Here is an 18,851-nt window from a genome sequence, read left to right as displayed (position 1 = left end):
CTGTAGACCCCCCATCTTTACGGCTTTCTTTAATAAAATATGAAGCGAACCTCTTGGGGATTGCCGCTAGTGTAGTTCACCAAGATGAATTATTTTGGAATGGAACAATTTGCTTAAAAAAAAACTTATTTTGTGCTTGCTTGCTTTTTTTTAGCCTCCGTTTTGCTCTTCATTTTAATACTCTGAAGGTCACATTTATTATTTTGGCTGCATGCACCATTATGGTTCGTTATATGTACTAAACTACTTGAGGTTTCTTATAATAGGTTAGTTAGTTAGTTAAGTCTTTCACTTTGTATCAATAACAGTAAAGTTTTCTTTAAATTTTAGGCAAAAGTAAGTGAAAATTATTGCTACGAATTTTTTAGTCGTTTCTGGAAATGGGATCACCATTTAGGTAGAAGACGTTACTTTCCGCTTTGAACAAACTCTCAAAATTATCCTTGTATGTGCTGAAAATATTGAGATAACTCTTAATACATAGGGCCACAAAAATTCCTTCAGGATATTCACAGCCCTAAACTCACCAGTAACAATTTCAAGTAAACTGGGAAAATGTATTCAAAAAAAGTAAATAAATAAATAAAAACACCTAAATTCCTAAAAGTAAATAAGTAAAATAAATAATCTGATGCTACTAAATAAAGTTACACAATGAGATAAAGTGGATAAATTAAATATCTAATAAGATAAAAAGACAGACTGAGCAGCATTATTAGAAAGTTTAAGCGAAGAGTTTGACTTCAAGTCTTTGACGACGATGGAGCAACACTTTTAATCTTTCTCTCTTTCAGTTCCATATTACTTCTTTCAAATACAAACTTCTGTTTATTTACGCACTTAATTCTGTCAAAATTTTCAATTCATTCAATTTTCAATCAAATAAAACCTTTTCAATTAAATTATATATATTTCATTTATTTGTTTAAAGTATTTGTTTAATGATTTTCTTTTCTTTTTTTTAGGAAAAAAAGTGTTTGAATTTAAGAGACGGGATCTTATATTTTTTTCCATAAGGTCTTTAAATCCAAATTACCGATCAGATTTTGGATAGCAAGATGTTAGTAGAACCATATAAATTAATTCTTGAAGACATTTAATTAAATCCTAGGTTAGACCGAGGTAGTACTTCGAGTCAGGCAGGACAGTCATTTTCTTTAACCTTTATAATTAAAGTATTCCTAAAATTTAAAGAAAACTTTACTGTTATTGATACAAAGTGAAATACTTAACTAACTAACTAACCTATTATAAGAAACCTCAAGTAGTTTAGTACATATAACGAACCATAATGGTGCATGCAGCCAAAATAATAAATGTGACCTTCAGAGTATTAAAATGAAGAGCAAAACGGAGGCTAAAAAAAAGCAAGCAAGCACAAAATAAGTTTTTTTTTAAGCAAATTGTTCCATTCCAAAATAATTCATCTTGGTGAACTACACTAGCGGCAATCCCCAAGAGGTTCGCTTCATATTTTATTAAAGAAAGCCGTAAAGATGGGGGGGTCTACAGAGATGGTTTGGAATGAGTTTAGGCCTTGCACTGAGTCGCTCAAATCAAATATTGAAGGCGATATTACAAGTTTAAAGAGAATAGCAGCTATCTCAATACTCGAGCCTGTTTAATTTTTTAGGGCACTCAGCGTCTGCTATTTTAAGTTGAAACTGAAAGGAATGAATGTCGAGGATTCTTGGAATCTTTCAAATTCCTTTTTTTGGCCTGAGCAGCCAAAGATGGGGCGTAAAATGGTTTGATTCGAAGTGGATCGATCACCCGTTGTCTTGGTCAATCTCAATCACCCAAAGTATTATATTTAAATTCTAATCCACAGGGTCGCACTGCCGTAATTTCTAGTTCGTTAATTCTGGTCTAAACGCTTTAACGACTTTCTCTAACTATAAATCTCAAGGTTCAAACTCATACATTATTTATTACACTCCTAATTTTAGTATTTCGAATTTATGTATTGTTCGGCATCAAATGAACAGTGTAGCCAGCGCCAATCAAAGTTAACAATTAAGTGTAAAGATAGAATTTCAGAATAATGATGTTACTTTTCTCTTTTAAAAGATCATTTATTTTCTTAAAAGAGAGAATACTTTATTTTCTTGCGGTTCAGAGTACTCTCACCAAATTTATAGAGTTCAGCGCATTGGACATTTGTTTTTGAGGCAACATTAGAACCTCGTCATGTTCGTGCAGGAAGATAACACTTGAAACCTCATTTGGTAATCCATCAAGTAAAATCATACAGATTCCCTTTAATTTTCTAGTAGGTCTAATAAATGACCATGAATAATACAGAGTAGTTTTCACTCTAGAAAAATTAATAATAATAATTTATTTGATTACATTGTAGCTGAATACAAAAAAGTTTATTAGAAGAGTGATTGTACATCTCCCCTTACGAACATGTATGCAGGTAGCCAACAAGAATGCGTGTAAGAAATGTCACGCAACCTTCATTTAATGTTTTAAAATCAATAACTAAGTGTATTATGACTCATGTAAATAAAGAAAGTTTCTTTATTGTTTCATCTAAATGCAGGATTACTATGTACACATTCGAATCAGAATCAGCAAGATTTTGAGTTTCAAATTTATTTTAAGATAAAGTAATACCTCTAGATCATTGCGAACGATGGTTTGTTAGCAAAGAAATAATGATTTAAAAAGCCTCTTCTTTTCGTTTGTTTTGTCTTATTTCAGAAAGGCTAATCAAACTCCTTTAGCGTGTCATTAACTAATTTGATACAGTTCAACAACACCTTTTCTGATATAATCACCGCTTTGTGAAAATCGATACGAGTAAACCATTTATGAGTCATTAAAACACTAAACGAGATATGCTACTGAAAATCTATAATTGAAAAAGTAACGACAAGTGATTGATTGGAGCTCACTGCATCAATATGTATCATATTTTTAATGAATCAACAACCTGCTGTTTCCTTTGATGATACTCAACGGTGATACAATTTTTTGTTTTTTGATGGTTTGATCAACATAGCTGTTGATTTGAAACATAATAGATCAGTAAGTACGAGTTTGCACTGTTCCAGAAGAATCCACAGGACTTTAAGCGTCGTTTCGTCACTGTGGATGAAACATGGATACATCACTAAACTCCTGAGACCAAAGAAAATTAATGGAAATAGGGTTCCAACTCGTTTCACATCCCCCCTATTCTCCAGACTTGGCTCCCTCGGACTATTTGTTCCCCAATATGAAGAAATGGCTGGCGGGAAAAAGATTTTATTCAAACGAGGAGGTGATTGCAGAAACGAATGGCTATTTTTCAGACTTGGACAAATCCTATTATTCGGAAGGGATCAACAAACTAGAGCAGCGTTGGACGAAGTGTATAAGCCTAAAAGGAGACTATGTTGAAAAATAAAAAAGGTTTACCCCAAAAAATTAAGTAGTTTTTATTTTTGCACGGACTTTTCAAACGACCCTCGTACTTTTCAATACCTAGTTGCTATAATACAATAATCCTAGTCTCCAATTGTTTTCTTTAAAAAAGGGCGTTGACGACATTTTAATATGGTGAACACTTAAAACTTACTAATGCTAAACGCTTAAATTTACAATAAATTTCTGGAAAATTAAATTTTTGGTTACATAAATTTAGAGATTCCTACATTTCACTATTTCATTAGATATATTTTTTGATCATCGAACTAATATAGAAAACAATTAAAAACTTGCATTGTATGTCAATAAATAGTTAAAGCAAATATTCAAACACAAATATAAATACAGAATTTTTTATACAAATAAAATTTGAACCGAATTGTGAATAATAATTGTAGTTTTCTTTCTCCAGGCTGCAAACCAAGATCCGTACATTTTGCAGAGGCCAAGATAAACTACAACACTTGCTATGTGAGTATATGTACAACGTTATGCTTGAAATTATTTAGTTAGTCACTATAAACTTTAGAAAACGCAAATATAAACCACTCTGTTTAATTAAATGTAAGTACAATGTATAAGATGTTTATGGAAGCAATTACTAATGATTTATTTCAAATATACGCATTACAACTATAGGTTTTTTTTATGGGATAAAAATCCGTAAATCTATCAATCCGTGTTTGAAAGATACTTAGTATATTAGATCGGAGAAAGTCCATTTATTTCGAAAAGAAAAAGAAAAGTCATATAATTGACAGCTTACGAAATTGAAATGGATGTTCCTTACAGAGAATATCTTCAATTAATCATTCAATTACTTTTCAATTAATAACATTGTGAACAATTAAACAATTCTTTTCTCTCTAGAGTTCGTAACAAAATAAGAAAATAAACTTGCATTATCTTATCAGGAAAATTAAATGAAAACTAATGAAAAGAAAAACTACCAAAGTTGAAACGGTAACATAATTCAGTCTGATAGGAGAGCGAGCTTAGTTCCTGCGATCAATAATTCGTCTCGGTTTTTACCACTTTTAAAACTATTGTATTCTGATGTTAAATCAGAGTGCAGAGAAATTCTATTTATTTAAATGTCACTAGATAATGCAAAGTATATGATGCGTCAAATCAAAATAAATAGTAAATACAAAATTATACAATATATAATGTTTCATTATGTTTTATGTTAACTGCCCGTGATATGAGAAACAAGATTTTGTTTATGATGTTAATGTTTGACGTTGCTGGTTACCACATGTCTCTTTTTCTAACTTTAGTTAATTAGATAACTCTGATCTGGATATTGTAACATTTAATTTACTTAAATTCATTAATTATTAAGCTGTTCCATTCTAATAATTCATCCACCTCATTTCTCTTACTGCGGTAAGAGCCTTGGAATTTTATTGTTATCAGTTTTATTAAGCATGCTTTTTACATTTCTGACCGCTGTGTATAAATAATGTTTGTAATATTATAGTTGGAGTTGTATTTTCTAAAATAGTGATGCGAATTTTAAGCGAACAAGTCAGTTATAGTTTAAGGCTTGAAAATTAAATTAATAAAATAGTCTTAGCATTTTGGAAAAAGCACAGACAAATTGTACTTTTCAAGTCTTATGCGCAAAGTAAGATGTATATATTAAATCAGAAGAGGTCTTGTCATGTTAGTTTTTTTCCCCATAACCTGGGTGCTTTCACCTGCAGGTTATACAGCCTTCATATTCTCGGAGTGATTTTGCACATCCACATTACTATAACTGAGACAAAACGTAGCTGTTTTGTGGTCAACTAATAAGGAATGTACAATGTTCTATTGTTAAAATGGTGATAAAGAAAATGTTTAGATCAGACCTGTGCAACCCGCACCGCGTGTAACATTTTGTGCGGTCTGCGGTAAGAAATCGGATTAAATTGGTATTAATGACCAACAGCATGTCTAAATAATTTATTTAATTAATGGTTATTTTTTATAAAGTACCTAATTTCTTTATTAAAAAATAAAGCTATTTAACACATTTTTAAATTTTAATTTTTGTTCTTCTTAAAAGACTTTATCCTTTAGTGTCAGAACAAAATATGATTCCGGATCATCAATTCGGATTTCGGAAATATCACTCAACTTCTCACCAGGTGCTTCGCGTTGTAGACACTATTGCTACCTCCATCGAGCGAAAGCAGTATTGTCCGAGTGTTTTCCTTGACGTCGCTCAGGCGTTCGACAGGGTGTGGCACGAGGGACTACTGTTTAAGCTGAGGGAGATTCTTCCTCATACTTACTACCTCATCCTCAAATCTTACCTAAAAGATCGATATTTCAGAGTCAACTGTTGAGCAGCAGACTCTGATATCCGTCTAGCTCGAGCTGGCGTTCCTCAGGGCAGTGTCCTAGGTCCTATTCTTTACTCCTTGTATACAGCAGACATACCTCAACATCCAAATACTATCCTCTCCACCTTTGCTGACGATACTGCTATCTTATCTTCACATTCCGATCCCCTTATCGCTACACGAACTCTACAAACACACGTCAACCACTTACAGGACTGGCTTTTCAAATGGAGAATCAAAACCAACGTTACGAAGTCTAAGTTTATAGTATTTACTCTCAGACGGAAAATCCTACCTCCTGTCATCTTGAACCAAACTCCTATACCAGCTGTGGACAAAGTACGTTACCTTGGACTGCACCTAGACAAACGGTTGACATGGAATCCCCATACTAGACTGAAAAGACAAGAAACTAACCAACGCTACAAACTTCTCGCCAGACTACTTGACAAACGTTCGAAACTTAACCTACATAACAAAAGACTCTTATATCTAATGTTACTGCGACCCATTTGGTCATACGGCATCGAAGTATGGGGATCGACCAAGCGTTCCAACTCACTACGCCTCCAGACATTACAGTCAAAAATACTTCGAAAACTTCTTAACGCTCCGTTCTATGTATCTAACCTCACTATCCATAATGACCTCAAAATTCCTTTCTTTACAGATCTTGCTAACACTCGTTTCTTCAAATTTCATTCCTCTACAGCAGCTCATCCTAACCCTCTCATAGATCACCTATCTTCCTCCACATTACCAGGTAATCCTCTAAGGAGATTGAAGAGAAGATGGCCTCGTGAGCTTCTCTTATCTTAAGCACGTTACTGGAGTGGCACCACTGGGTGCCTTCTCCAATCATGATTTCCCGTTATTTCTTTTCCCTTTCACCGTATTTGCTTGTTGCAACAACTGTTGCAGTGGTAAATTGCAATAAAAGATTAAAAAAAAAAAAATTTTTTGTTCTTATTTAGCATTCATTTAGCAAAGTGAAAAAGAGTAATATTATTAAAGAGTAATATTTCGCGTTGATTTTGGTTAATATTAAGTTCACTTTCTTATTATAATATACTTATTAGATTGCTACTTCAGATGCCTCCGCATTAAATAACAATAAAATGCAATGTACATTATGCATTAATACAATATTTCCAGATTAGACTTCTTATAGAACTAATATTTATTAGTGATTATTTGCTATTCAGGAGAAATTAATATATCGTACCACTACATTTTTTTAAATTTGAAAATCCTCTCTTAGAATGTACTAACGCTGTGAATCTGAATGAAAATTAATCGCTTTTTCGAGAATTTTTGGACAGTCTGTATGAGAAGGTGGAGTCTTCAGTCGCAGATGCCTTTGAAACACCAGTCTTCTGCTTGATCACTTGCCATCATCAATAGGGTAAAAAGTGCAATCGATGATCTTCTGAAAGAGAAAGGTTATTTGAATGTTTCGAGAAAGAATTCGGGATGAACGCAGGAGTATGCTGACATAATGGCCTTTGAGAGCGGTAGCAAGATGATTTACATGGATGATAGGCCTAAAAACAAAAATTAATGTCAATGATTGCCTATTTTAAAAAAGCTGCATGTAAATGAGTATCCACCGTTTTCATTTACAATATTTCTTAAAAACATTGACAATATAAACTACGAGGCTAGCGGTTCGGTTGGAGAGGAACCATACCCCTAATAAAATGGAGCGTTTCGAAAAGTTTCAATACCAAAAAGGTATCGAGTATTCAGTGCTAGTTATTCTTACAGTAGAAGCATTGGATCTGTTGAACTTACAATATTTTCCTCCAGACCAAAAGCATCGTTGAAGTTAGACTAAACGGTGAAATAGTTGTTGATTTCTCTAGGGAATCTATTTTTGAAAACTAATGTCTGGTGTCCTAGAAAACAAATTTGATAACAACTAAACAATTATTTTTTTCTCCTCTACTATTCCAGAAGAGAACTTTCATTCTTATGCCCACAAAAAGAATGCACTTAATGAACATAAATATATACAAAAGTTACTCCATAACTGTTACCAGAAATTTAGAGTATTTTCCAGTATTATTTTCTTTAGGCATGAAGTGAATAATTATTATAAACAATTATTATTCGTAGAGGAAAGAAGGTTGAGGGAATACTGGTCCAGACTGCCAACATATCAAAAGAATTAGCAAGTGCCTTTGGGATAAAAAGGTTTTACATTCCTGGTTTAGGTGGTAACTGTAAGTACGTTTTAAAGTTTACACGGTTTTATACGAGAAATTAAGTAATTTATTTATTTAAATTTTAACCTCAGCTACATTTGTGAGCATCAAAATTGTTTAGGTGAACATATAAGGGCTATATTCATGGCCAGAGTTTATATAAAAAAGGTGTAAAACCTTGTAGGACTTCTCACCTCAATTATATCCATTATTACGGCCCCAATGTTTTTAGTTTTATTAAACTAACTTCGTATCAATTATTATTTCAGATATCTTTTGAGAAGAACTAATTCGATGAGGTCCTGGACGACTGAGGCGTTAAACTACCATAACAATTTAACTAAGTATATATCAGGCACGTGCTGACAGTAATTTCTCAGGGTGGGTCAAAATGTCATTAAAAACTTTGTCTGCAAAGTTTACTAACAACAAAGTTTACTTATACTTATAGCTGATTTTATATGTAAGCTAAACTTATACTAATATAATGTGATCTAAAATAAGAGTGAAAGGATAAAAAAAAAATATTTTGCAAAACACGTGAATGATTAGAAAGTAGAGAAAGTAGTGTTGTAGTAGAGCAACGAATTGTCGTGAAATGTTTCATCAAAACTTGGTAAAACCGCTACTGAAGCTTGTCTTTTATTAAAGGAAGTTAATGGCGATGAATGTTTATCACTTGCGCGAGTTTTTGAGAGGTTCAAGCGTTTCCAAAATGGCCGAGAAGACGTCGATGATGATGACCGCCCGGGTCGCCCTTCCACGTTCAAAATGGATGAAAATATCGATTGTAATTAATCAACATTACTACCGTGAGGGGCTTGCTCAACCCCGTGAAAGTGTAAGGAAAAAACGACCCGATTTGTGTAAGAACAAGTCATGGGTTCTCCATCAAGACAACGCGCCGGCTCACACTGCATTGTCTGCCAAGACGTTTCTAGCCAAGTACAACATCCCAGTTTCTAGGCCATCTACCTTATTCGCCTGACCTGGCCATCTATGTGACTTTTATCTGTTCCCCAAAGTCAAATCTGCATTAAAAGGAACACGATTTCAGTCCGTTGAAACTCATATCCGTGAAAGAAAAAGCGGCATACGTCATGCTGGAGCTCACAGAAAAAGACTCCAGCATTGTTTTGAAGAATGGTAAATTTGCATGGAGCGTTGTAGGGATAGGGGAGGGGTGTATATTGAAGGTGATAATAACTAAATATGTTTAAATTGAAAATAAAATGTTTTACACCAATAGTCTCGTTATTTAATAGCCACACCTCGTATAGCTCGTCAAGAGATGGCCATTTTAGAAAAGGTATGCATCACGTGGAAATACACTTATACTGTGCGTCTAGCATTCATAACAGAAGTTGGATTGCAATGGCAAATAAATAAATGACTTCCTAATCTATAAAACAAAGAAATCTTTTACATTTTACGCATTTTACTCAAATTAACCCCTTAGTTTTGTTGGATCAGGCGCATTATTCTGCCCCGGAAGGAAAAATATTGCTGTCGATCTATTTAGCTTAATATTTCAGAGATCACATCCCTGATGTTTATATATACTGAATGGATTTTCCATTTGGTGATTGTCAGTCCCGCAGTAATTCAGCATATACCTAAACTTGATATCCAGCTGTAAGTAAACGGTCTAAACACTTATTTAAAATCCAATTGCAAGGCGTGTGAAAATTGCAGAAGAAAAGAAAGTTATAAATTTTGCTAAAACGTAGGCAGTCCTCACTTTGAATTTTAGCCCAATAATGTATATCTGAAGTCGATAGCTGTTTCAAGTAATGTTTCCACATAGATGCTCTGAAGCATTCAGAATATCAGATATTTCAGGATGGCTGGACTGGTGGCCAACACCGCGTTGAAGCCCAGGAATGTATTCCACAATCTCATACCTCAGTGCATCCAATATCTTAATGTCTAACCGATCAATTTGCTTGAATTTACTTCATTCATTTTCATCCGATGAGAATCAAAATTACTGTGGAATTAATTTCTACTTTCGATGAAAAAAAGAAGAATTATTACAATTTTCTTTTGATGAAATAAAATCGTTTAAATCTTTCAGTTTTCAAAGGGTGCACTGATAAGCTGTAATCTTGACGTGATTGATGAGGTATGTTCGGTTGCTTCTGAAAACTATTCAAGCAGATTGCTAATTAGATTAAGTGGGAAAGGCTAAATTTACTTGCAAATTGGTGAATCCGCTCTGCAGGTACATTGGGTCCTGAATTTAAGAATACCAACTGTCTTCTCTATCTTCGTCTACACAAATCTTCTTTTCTACAATTTCTGTTTGAACAGATTTAAACAGCCCTTAAATACCACATTAGATAACCGAGATTAGTATTAATGGCGTTAGAATGACTGGAGAGTATTGTAGATAAAATGCCTTATTTTTCTGCCTGATTTTTCATTAAACTAGTTCATCATTCAATAGTAATAATGTATAAAAGTAAAGAGTTCACAAAATTGTTAACTTATGAATGCGTTAGGCTGAAATACAAAAAAAGGAAATCTTTATAAAATCAGGATAAGTTATGTAATGCAAAAATGTCTGGTTTAAAAAAATGAAAGTTTGGCAGTGAGAACTTGAACGTTGTTTACTCATGGAACTGCTAGAACAATTGAAGAGTTTGGTGCAAAAAGGAGTTATCTACAGTTTTTAAAAAATTTTAGTAGGGACAAAAAACTAAACATGCTTTAAGATGTATTCCTTATGTTGTGTCTGCTGTAAGGATTAGTTATATTGTGATAGGGTCATTTGGGGCTCAAGTTGAACTTTCTAGGGCATTTTTTAAGCTTGCTATAAGCAAAAGTTATTTTGCAGCTAACTCTTTTTAGCACCAAAATCATAATTTTCAGTAAAACTTGAGTACATATTAAGTATTTTAGTCCACAGATTTCTTGTTTTTGAGCTCTTAAGTGGCATTTTGTATCTTGTCGAAGCGAATGTTAGATATATTATTATGCCTGTCAAAAAGAAAAATAATAATATCTACCAAATATAAACATTAAATAAACCTAATAATTTATTTTTTTTCCAAGGAATGTAAAGAATGTAAAAGAAAGTTATCTGCAGTAGGAAACTCATTTTTGCTCCAAATCTAACCTAGGTTAGAGAATAAGTAATAATAAACGAGTCTGCATAAAGACTCGTTTATGCACCAAAAGATGTAGAATTGAACATACAATAGGGGCGCCACTAAACACATATTCTGAAAAAAATGTAGATAACTCCTTTTTGCACCAAGCTCTTCAATTATTACATCTGGATAAAATTGTTGGAAGATAAAGTAAGGGCTTCTTTACACTTTCATAAACCGTTTTTTTAAAAAAATGCAAAACTAAAATTAAAGCTTTCTAAAATGAATGACACTATTGTTTGCCGAATTCTAAAAGTTCAGCAAACTTAATTACTAGAAATAAGATTTCTAAAACCACCTTCAAGAATCCAAGATGTAACCTAAACATTCTAGAAAAGAAATCTAGCTAATGATTATATATTTCGGAATTTTTGTAAGCAAATCACCTTAATAATTGTCCGCTGAAACCCACTGTCTTAGGTTAGTTTTACAACTCACTGAAAACTTAATTATATTCTTTGGAATAATGAGAGATATTTTCTTGTGTACGTAAATCATTAAATCAGTTTAGGAGAACTGCTACACGGGTCTGCTTCTATGGTACTTCAGTTACAATACTGCACAACAGCTGAATGTGACATTTACGGTCACTTCAGAATGAATAGCAAAACACAACTCTGTCTGTCTAGATTAATTCCAGTTAGTAGTGAAGTTACTAATGACTTATAATGTTTAATAATAAATCATTGCACGCCATACAAACAATGCAAGTACTCATTCACATAAATTTAAAAAGTTTGCCTGAACAGCTTGCTATATATCTGAGCTAGTTTCTCATTTTAATTTTTTTTTTTTAATTTAATATAAAAAATAAAATGAAATAGAAAATTTAAATATTCTCATTATATGACGGTTGAATTATATTTCTTAGGAAAGTGGCCCTCCTTTAACTTCATGACTAATTTTGTCTCTTTAACAAGATATCCAAAAGTAATAGCGAAAACAAAATTTACACTGAAAACTCTTGAGCATTCACAAAGGTCCTGCTGATTGCCTGAGCAATTACTTAAGTTAAGGTGAGAATCTACTTTGTCACAATGCATCTTCTTAAGCCCAAAAGTTACCCAAAAGATTGCTTCTGAAGATTGGAGAAGGAGGGGTTTGCTAAAGCCAAATTTATTAAATTGATTGCAATAGCCCTTTCATTAGAAAGATTCTATAATTGGAACAAAGTATTGCATAATAAGTATATTTTTATTCATCAAATAATAATATAAAGCAATAACCGCCCAAACTTCGTGACAAAACTTCAATCAAACAATTTCTGCAAGCAGAGTAATGTAGTTATCAGTTCAATCAGTTTTCTAAAGCATTGTGTAGGTAACAGGTCGTCATCCATTACTAATATCTTGCAACACCATACCGTCATCTATATGTATAGAACCGTATATAGCATCCACATACCACCATACCTGCGCAACCTACCTCTATCCTGAAGTAGCTATGTGGTGTGATGGATGTAGCAGCAATATTTCAAAAAAAATTCTACTACCTCTCACCACGAAGTTGAATTGTTGACAGCCACGATATTCCGAATTAATAATATCTTTCAGACATTGGTTTTTGAGCTTCTGATTTGTTTTGATTTGACTGAACGCAGCAATTGAAACAATTTCTGATTAGCAATAAAGAGAATGGCCGCGCTTGCTTGTCTAAATTTTGCAGAGAAGGAAATAAATAAAAGTTGAAACTGCTACAAACTTCAACTTTATTTTAATCTTAAAGATAAAAAGAAAATAACTTAGTATCTGATACCGTGATATGTAAAATCACGATCTTCGTTTTGTTCATATTTACTTTGAGGCATTTTAGTTTGGAATATTCTGAAAGGCAGTCCAATTTTGCCAGTGTATCTCTTTGTAGGTTAGATTAGATTAGACTAGGGACGCCACTGCGACCCCTTTGGATCTATTGTGGCTCCCCGACTTTAGAGCTCACCCTTCAGACCTGTTCTTCTAATCAGACTCTTAATGATGGAGAGCGACTCTTGGGTAAAACTCACAGACCTTGGTTTTTCCTCCCCGAGAAGTAACAACCTTAGCCACACGAGCCTCTCACACTGACACAACACGTGCAGTGCCGTTTCCTCCTCTTCCTGACAGAACCTACAGAGGCTATCATCTGCTAGGCCCATGCGATGCATGTGTTTTCTGAGCCTGCAGTGGCCAGTTAATAGGCCTACAATCATCCTTATAGCCCCACGGCTTTGACGGATTAATTCTGCAGGCAGCCTCGGAGAATAGCCTTCAATAAACTCCTTCGCCTGTCTCTGCCCAGTGGTGGCAAGCCATCACTCCTGAGACCTACTCTGCACCCATAAGTTAATGGTCGAAGTTATATTTGGGAGTCATAAAATCCGAAGGCAGGCCCAGAATAGGGTCGGCCTCCAGCTCCTTGTATAACTCTTGATACGCTTCTCAATGCCTGACGGTAATAAGAGCTTGTCCTTTCATAAGCCTAATGACAACGGCCCTTACAACGCCCTGAATATATAAGTGCAGTATCCCTTTGTAACTTTGTTATTCTGTTTGTTATCATAACTTTCTGCGAATCATTTGCTCGTAGTAATCTTTCTTATTAAATGTTCGGTGAATGTTTGAATTTTTCCTCTGGAGTGAGAGTTAGTCTGTACATGAGTAAAGATATAAGAATTGGACCTCCGGTTTATACAATTAGGCAGCATGGATCATTTTTCTTTTAACTACTTTGTCAAGTTCAAAGAGAAATTTAGTATTGAACTTACCCGCAATCTGATTAGCACTCAAGTGTAAATTAGCAATTATACTCATTTTAGTTGTTTGAACTGATGAGCACCTTAAAGTCATTTAATGAAGTTAAGAGTAAGTTTGACCCCTATAGTTCACAAGAAAGTACTTTAAACTTCTTGTAAGTTGAGAACTTAAATTTCAGTCTATTAAATTGTTCATCACTTCCAAGGCTTTACTACAGCGTTATAAAAAAAAAGTTCCACTTGCCATTTTACGAGATTTTGCTCCATCATTGCGTGATAAAATTGTAAAGCATATAAAATTATATGTACATACGATATATAGTGTACTGAAGCATACATATATACATCAATCTATAGTATATTTATATTGTGTATTATATTTTGTAAGATACGGCGGATAGGTCACCTTTAAATACATATATTTCTTCATAAATTTTATGAAAACCGCAAATTGGAAAATTACGATTTCCTTACACTTCTGCTTACAAGCACTAAGCTAAGTTTCCTTACTTTTCTCTTATCCATTCTAAAGAAAAGAATAGCATCCGTGCACAGTGAGAGTTATAGTTTTCGCAGGTAATATGTTTTCAGAGGTTATATCCTTGTTATGTAATGGAAAAGTAGTTTCAGTGAGTGTATCTACTATAACCTTTTTTTTCCTTTTCAAAGTGTACTCTGTTTAAATACCTTTCACATTTGTTTGAAATTCTTTACAAGAAACTTGTTTTCAAGGTATGGTTGTGGGACGTTTAGTGAACATTCGCTAAACATATAAATTTGGATTGGCCAGAATATAACAGAAACTGTTGCCACGGTAGCCGAGCGGTTAGAGGCGAGACCTGTAAAGCTAATATGTATTGCAGTACCACAATACATATTATACATATTACTAATAAAAAAATTAGTGGGATAAACTCACACTTATTAATATGTATTGTGGTTCTGGGTTCAATTCCCGGTCTTAGACCTTGGATTTTATTTAATGGTTAATATGAGAAATTTACAGTAAAGTATGTTTGCTAGTCGCCTCCGTCCACGACACCTATTTGGTAGTTGGACGTTAAGCCCCGCCTGAAAAAATAGGCGATTAACTACTTTACTTTTTAATAGAAACTGTTGTTGGAAAAATTGGGTGAGTATTTTCACACACCAGATTTTTTAGGTTAATTATCTCCCGGAAAGAAATCTTATCAGTACTTTTTTAAAAATATTTAAACGTCAAATGTTTATAGATTAGCATATAATACACATTTTCGTTTTCGTATGAAATAGCGTACAGATTTGTAATATAGAACATACTTTGACCAACTAAAACAGTTCTCTACTTAATATAAATGTGTGAATTCCCAATTTTATAATATTGTGTTACAGCAAAGTGAACACATTCTAGTATGATTTAAAGCTATTTCTACAGGGATTCAACAAAGTCCGAACGTTGGATGCAATTTGCATAATATAATTTATTCTGGAAACACTTCAGTTATTGCACTACAACTGAGTATTAACTTTAGAATAGAATAGCGAAAGAACAATAATTTATTTATTTACATTATTTATTTGTCCAAATTAAGAAGTGGAACAAGAAGAAGAGTATGGGTATACCACTTTTTTGCTTGACTACGTTGAACTCATTGAATTCTGGGGATGATTGAACAGCCAATCATAAATATGTTAAACTTACTTTAAAAAAAAAGAAGAAAAAAAAGTAAACTCTGTAGGCAAAAATCAAATTCATTTCAGCCGCCATTATTATAAAGTGACTCAGATAATAAAACATAAAAGAGAAAATAATAATATTGTCACAATATAGGAAACAGTTGGATAGTATAAATGTAAATTTTTAGTATTTAAATATTCACTGGGTAAAGCTGAAGACTGTGGAAGCAGAGGATGTGCTTAGAAACAGATGGGCTTAGAGAGTTGCTAATATAATGCATTCATTCATAATTCTATTTCAAAAGCTTTGCATTATTTAAAATGTTCACCCTCTTTCAACATCAACATCTACTTAGATAACTTGTTGATTGCAATTTCTAAGTTGATGCAACCAATTTTAGATATTTATAGTGAGTCTAATGAAAGGCACGCGATATATACTGAATTTTAGCTCTAATCTATATTTTAATTCTTCATATTAATTTCTGTTTGAGTGTTTCAACATTTGAATTGGCTTTACCTTTAGGCTGGTTGATTTTAACAGTAGTAGTAGATTGTGTATGAGTTGGGTAAACTACAAACTTAACTCTACCAAGACCCAGAAGTCTACTGTGATTGGGAATCTCTTCCAATCCTCTCTGTTTATTAGACTTGAAGGCACCTTGAATGTGGGAAAGTTTAAATGTTATTTTATTTTATTTTTTGCCATAAAATACTAGTCACTAATAGTATTTGGAAACAGATATGACCCTGATCATCAGCTACGTATTAAGAGTTTGAATTACAGATTGAAATGCAATTCATTATTTCCCGACGGATTTGTTTTTATGTGGAGAGGAATGTTAAAAAGGGATTCGACAGATAATCCATTTTTGCGTGAGTTTGTGTGAATATAATTCTTTGGAAATCCAACTTGATGGACATTTTGGTATGAAAAATGATACCCAATAAGCTGGTTTTTATTGTTGTGCGTAAGCATTCAACTAGAAATGTCTCCAATTGCCGCTTTTATTTTAGCAATTTGGATTTACTACTTGCATTCAATCATTTTAGAGCCACAAAAAAATTTGTTTTTTTTAAATCATTTATTTAGTTCCAATCAACGCATTTTGCGTTATAAGCAACAATGATAACAATAAATAACATTCACACATATCAGAATGGAGAAGTTACCCAGCGGTAACTTCAATAACATTCTAAATTCTACTGACTCTCTTCATCGGAGAGGAGATCGCGAGGCCACTGATTTTTAAGTCGTCTGGAAGTGTTGTCTGGAAATGTTCTTGAAGATAGATGTTGTACAAGTGGATTGTGATGTGTTTGAATGCTAAGATGGAATTTACTGTATCGTGTTTTTGCAACTTGTGTTGCACGAAAGGAATGTTCAAGTCTGTGCGAATGGTTTGATTGGTGACGTAGAAAAAAGGAGCGTTTATTATAGAGCGAAGAATTTTAGACTGCAAGGACTGGATCCTTTGCAGATTTGAGCGTTTGGTTGAACTTTCACAGTTTTCGATGCCATAAACCCAGACTGGCTTTAATATACTTACATATATTAAAGTCTTTTGTTATCCAGAGTGAGTTTTGATTTGTTGTCGAGTGGTCTTAAATTGTTAAAGACAGGAGGAAGAGTGATGCGTCGAAGAGAGAAGGTAATATTTTAAGATTTTCTTTTGTTCAGTTTGATAGCCCATTTTTTGAACCAATTTTCTAAGGTGGTGAGGTGAGACTGAAGGTTTCTATAAGCTATTATTGGGTCTTTGTCAGTAGATAAGATGGCAGTATCGTCAGCATAGGCGAGCAGAGTAGTTTGAGGATGAGTAGGTACACCTGAGGAGTAGATTGTGTAAGAGCCAAAAATTAAAATAAAAAATAAGAACAATTTAATGGATTCGACTCATAGTATTTCCTTTCACAATTAATCCAATGAGAAAATCTATATTTTCCCTTTAAAGATTATAATTTTAAAAATAATAACGTAGTCACAATTAAAGAACTCGATTTTTCTTCCATTGATAAAAGATGTATATAAGTTTGAACAGAAAGTTTAGGTTTGTTTTGTTTGATCTATATTTTAAGAACATGTGATATTTTAAGAACAATTTAATTAAATAAATAAATATGTAATTGAAAGCCAATTAAGAAAGTTAATTAACAGGTAGATATCTTACACACGGCAGGAAATATTGAATAATGGCTCCGATAAACTTGGCCAAAACACAATGTGTCCACCACGCACTTGAAACATGATTACATTTTCATACATATCGATCATATGGAACTGATTGTAAAAGTTTTGATTGTAGCCCGCAGACCCAACTACTGCTACTGTCGAGCACATTAATTATTCAAAACTTCTTTCTCTAGAAATCTAGAGTGTATTATTAATTATTAGGATCTATTTATTGACTGGCCGTCTAAAAAGCCATACCTCTTCATCAACTGTTGCTCCTTGGGATTTTGGCAGAATGTTAATTTTTCTAAGTGTTTCAATTGCAAAAACCTATATTCGGAATTCCAGAAATGTTAAAAAGTTGTTTTGGGATCTTTTGAGGATAAAAAAAAAAATGTTGTAATCAGTATTAGTTTGTGCTTTTGACGTTAAATAGTCGCTAATTAGTGAAGGTATTAAATATGGACCAGGGAAGGGATTAGCTATGCGGTTAGCATACTGGACTCCCACGCGGAGGTCCCGGGTTCGAATCCAGCAGCTGACCCTTAGATTTTCTCTTCCTAGGAGCTTCTTACAGCTCACTGTCCGGTGATGGACAGTGTTGTCTGTAACGAGAGAACACTATCCGGAGGCCGGCAGTGCACTGGAAAAAGCTCTGGGCGTTAATAACCTCAGCTGTTGATGCGCAAAAAAAAAAAAAAAAAAAAAAAAAAATATGGACCATTCAAGATTTCCCCGAGTAATCGCGAAAGAAGTTCTAAGGCTGGGAGTATCTTGGACTGGGGACTGGCTCACTTTAGCTGCACAGACTGGAGTTGCCCTTAGTTTTGATATGTCTGAAAGAGAAGTTCTTAATTTAAAACTCCAATCTATAGTGACTCGCATAAAAGAAAATTGAAAGAGCGCAGGCTTCACATCGGTACACTACTTACAAGCTGCTGAATCATGAAGTTACGTGTGCGAATTTGAGCGATAGAGGTGAGGTAGTGCAGTAGTATTGAAGAGGTGCGATGGGTGATCAGGCTGAAGGGAGAACTGCTGAACCTCAACTATAAACCTTATAATCCTGATGGTCAGGGAGAATGTTCCCTCTGTAATTATAGGGTTCAGGAGGATACTTTCCATTTAGTAGCGGTCTGTCCTATACTCGCCTCTTATCGCCTAGAAGTTTTTGGCGAA

General features: G+C 33.7%; 1 protein-coding gene across 2 annotated transcripts in view; it reads left to right on the top strand.

The window, feature by feature from the left end:
* The window catches only part of LOC141451250 (diuretic hormone receptor-like), a 208,630-nt gene that overhangs the window by 60,865 nt on the left and 128,914 nt on the right, over positions 1 to 18,851 (top strand). The window contains exon 2 of one of the 2 annotated variants that reach the window (XM_074122496.1): positions 3,830 to 3,888. The exons of the other annotated variant lie outside the window; for it this stretch is intronic. The gene's annotated coding sequence lies outside the window, so the exon portion shown is untranslated. The remainder of the gene's footprint in view (positions 1 to 3,829; positions 3,889 to 18,851) is intronic. 2 annotated transcript variants of the gene reach the window in all.

Source organism: Rhodnius prolixus, unplaced genomic scaffold, assembly GCF_049639745.1.
Source record: "Rhodnius prolixus isolate KJV_2025 unplaced genomic scaffold, Rpr scaffold_8, whole genome shotgun sequence".
Lineage (NCBI taxonomy): Eukaryota > Metazoa > Arthropoda > Insecta > Hemiptera > Reduviidae > Rhodnius > Rhodnius prolixus.
This window is presented reverse-complemented; position numbering and strand designations above follow the sequence as displayed.